Genomic DNA, 3,462 nt, shown 5'->3' with positions numbered 1-3,462 from the left:
ACAAAGAGCTATGTATTCATGTACAGCAAACACAGAGGGGACGTATGACCTAACTCAAAGGTAAACTAACTTCCTTGAAACTTCTTAGATTTTAAACTCCCTGGACAACCTCTTGTCCAGTGTGAAGACTAGTGGAATTTTTAAACCTCTAATCTAGGGTAAGGGTGCGGCTTTCATTTTTACCTGCTGGCTTGGATTCACAGCACCTTTTAAAGACTGCTTGCTTAACTACAGCTGCATACCATATCCCAGCTACAGAAAGTCTTTTCAATGTTTGCCAGTGTTGTTTCCATAATAGTAAACATCACACTTTAGGTGGGCAGGAGTTAGAGTTTCATTATCAGTCTAGGCAAGACCAAAAATTCAAAGCAAATTCAATTTTGCTTAAGGGAACATTGTAAGGTAACAATTCTTCATATTACATGCCTCATAGGATCCATTTCAAACCATAGAGAATGACACCTTTATGTGTCACTGTCCCAAGAGACAAACAAGTGTGAACAACTAAAACATTTAAAAAGTGCACCAAGCTTCGGAAGTCTCAAACAAAACTTGAATATTCTGTACATACTCCTGCCAAATGAAGTTATTGCCTGTACACCACTCCTCTTGCAAAGTGGTCTTCCATTTCCCTTTCATTTGACCTAGATCGGCTAGGAGACCTAGAGAAAGATCGGGATGGCTTGTGATTTCTCTCTTGGGACAGGGATCTCTCTCTTCTCCTATATCTAGAAAGGGACCTGCTCTGGCTGACGGAGAAGGCTCTCCATCTTGGAGATGTGTGGGAGGTGGAGGACTCCTCCTCCGATAATCATCTCGAGGGCGACGACCCCAAGAAGGAGGCGTCACGATTTCGACTTCTCTTTTCCCCATTCGACAGGTCCACTCTTACTCGGCAGCCACATAGTGTTCTCCCATCTAGTTCTCGGACAGCATCAGCTGCATCTCGGGGATCTTCACATTCAACAAGAGCGAAGCCAGGAGGGTTTTTAGCACCCCACACACTTCAGAGTGGTCCATAATAGCCTAAAGCTCGTTCCAATTCAGCCTTGTTACCACTGTTTCCAAGATTCCCTACATAAACTTTACAGTCCAATGAACAGGAATCACGATGCAAGACCCTCGTGGCTCCTGGGTTTCACGGGCCACAGGGTGGTCCCGGGCCTCTAGAATCTGGCAGCTGAATCTGCTTACACAAGCTATCCTGTGGGGATGCTTTCCCACCTATGTTCCAGCCCGGGGCCCTGCTGTCTTGGCCCAGCCTCCCGGGTGAGAGGGTGAACCCCAGCTCCCTGGAGCAGACACTCAGAGCCCTGGTGACCGGACTCACAGCTGACGGGGCTGGAGCAGCGGCTGGACATTTGTGGCCAGCCTGGTGGTGTTTGGCCCCGTCTGCAGTTCCAGTTCCAGCTGAGAAAGAGCCTCCCTGTGTTATTTTCTCCTGGTTGTGTAAGGATCCCCGGTGTCATTTGACAGAAGTGTAGATGGTGTGTTCTTTCTCTCTTTTCTCCCTGCTTCCTCTCCTCCCTCTATCCCTCCCTCTCTCCCTGTCCCTCTTTCCCTGTTCCACTCTCCCTCTCCCTCTTTCCCTCTCTTTCTCTCCATCTGTCTCTCCCTCTCTCCCTCCCTCTCTCCCTCTCCCTCTCTCTCTTTCCCCTCCCTCGCTCCCTCTCCCTTTCCCTCTTCCCTCTCCCTCTTCCCTCTCCCTCTTTCCCTCTCCCTCTCTTTCTCTCCATCTGTCTCTCCCTCTCTCCCTCCCTCTCTCCCTCTCCCTCTCTCTCTTTCCCCTCCCTCGCTCCCTCTCCCTTTCCCTCTTCCCTCTCCCTCTCTCCCTCTACCTCTTTCCTCTCCTTCTTTCATCTCCCTCTTCCCTCTCCTCTCTCCCTCTCTCCCTCCCTCTCCCTGTGCCTGTTTCCCTGTCCTTGTTTCCCTGTTCCGCTCTGCCTCTACCTCTTTCCCTCTCCCTCCCTCCCTCCTTCTCCCTCTCCCTCCACCTCCTTCCCTCTCTGGAGAGGGAAGGAGGTGGAGGGAGAGGGACAGAGAGCAGGAGAGGGAGGGGGAGAGGGAGAGAAAGGGGGGTAGAGGGAGAGAGTGATAGAGGGACGGAGGGAAAGACATCTCTCCCTCCGTCCCTCTATCCCTCTCTCCCTCCCTCTCTCCCTCTCCCTCCCTCCATCACTTTCCCTCCTTCTCACTCTCCCTCCCTCTTCCTCTCCCTCTCTCCCTCCCAGAGAAGGAGAGACAGAGGGAGAGGGAGAGGAGGGGAGAGAGGGACACGGAGAGAGAGGGAGGGAGGGAGACAGAGAGGGAAGCAGGCACCCTCTGTCCTTCTCCCTCTCCCTACCTCCTTCTCCGACTCCCCCTCTCCTTTGCTCCCTCCCTCTCCTCTTCCTCTGTCTCTCCCTCTCCCTCCCTCCCTCTAGGAAAGGAAGAGGAAGGGAGGGAGAGGGAGAGAGGCAGGTGGAAGGAGAGGGAGAGGGAGAGATGTCTTGCCCTCCTTCCCTCTCCCTCCCTCGCATTTTCCCTTCCTCTCTCCCTCCCTCTCCCTCTCCCTCCCTCTGTCTCTCCCTCTCCCTCTGTCTCTCCCTCTCCCTCCGTCTCTCCCGCTCCCTCACTCGCTCCCAGAGAGGGAGAGATGGAGGGAGAGGCAGAGACCAGAGAGACGGGGAGAGGGAGGGGGGAGAGAGGGAGAGGGAGAGGGAAGAGGCAGAGAGGGAGAGAAGGAGGAGAGAGGGAAAGAGAGGAAGGAAGAGACCTCTCTCTCTCTCCCTCTCTAATTCTCTCCCCTCTCTCTCTCCCTCTCTCCCTCTCCCTTGTCTCTGCCTGTCCCTACATCTCTCCATCTCTGGGAGGGAGTAAGGGAGATGGAGAGACGGAGGGAGAGGGAGAGCTGGAGGGACAGGGAGAGGGAGGAGAGGGAGCGAGGGAGAGGGATAGAGGGAGGGAGAGACGGATAGAGGGAGTGAGGGAGAGATATCTTTGTCTTTCCCTCCTTCCCTCTATCCCTCTATCCCACTCCCCCCTCTCTCTCCCTCACCCCCTCCTTCTCCTGCTCTCTGTCCTTCTCCTTGAAACTCCTTCCCTTCTCCCTCCTGGCCCTTTTAGGCCACTCAAGCAAGCAGGAAATGCAAATCAGCACTACAAAGAAGTCTCACTTCACAACGGTCAGAAGGGCCATCCTAAAAAAGTGTAAAAACCAGAAATGCAGGACAGGCCAAGTAGAAAAGGGAGCCTTGTTAGGCTGATGGGTGGGATGGAAATTGCCAACGGCCACTCTGGAGAAGAGTATGGGCTTTCCTAAAAGATCTAAAAAACACAGCTAGAGAGCATATGGCACTTCCACTCATGGGCGTATAAATTGGGAAAACTAAAAATCAACAAGACACAGGCACCCCAAAGTATAGGGCTGCTCTGCTTACAAGAACCTCCACTTCGGTACACCTTAGATATCCCAGGAAAGAG

At 53.1% G+C, this 3,462-nt stretch overlaps 1 pseudogene across 1 annotated transcript; it reads right to left on the bottom strand.

Moving 5' to 3' along the window:
- Window positions 1-586: 586 nt before the first annotated feature.
- Window positions 587-1,361, bottom strand: LOC309653696 (serine/arginine-rich splicing factor 3 pseudogene; annotated as a pseudogene). Its single transcript has 2 exons — window positions 1,322-1,361; window positions 587-1,131 (listed from the first exon to the last, which is right to left on the bottom strand). The product of its transcript is annotated as a serine/arginine-rich splicing factor 3 pseudogene (transcript).
- Window positions 1,362-3,462: the final 2,101 nt, after the last annotated feature.

Source organism: Balaenoptera physalus (genome assembly GCF_965194825.1).
Source record: "Balaenoptera physalus genome assembly, contig: HAP1_SCAFFOLD_902, whole genome shotgun sequence".
Lineage (NCBI taxonomy): Eukaryota > Metazoa > Chordata > Mammalia > Artiodactyla > Balaenopteridae > Balaenoptera > Balaenoptera physalus.
This window is presented reverse-complemented; position numbering and strand designations above follow the sequence as displayed.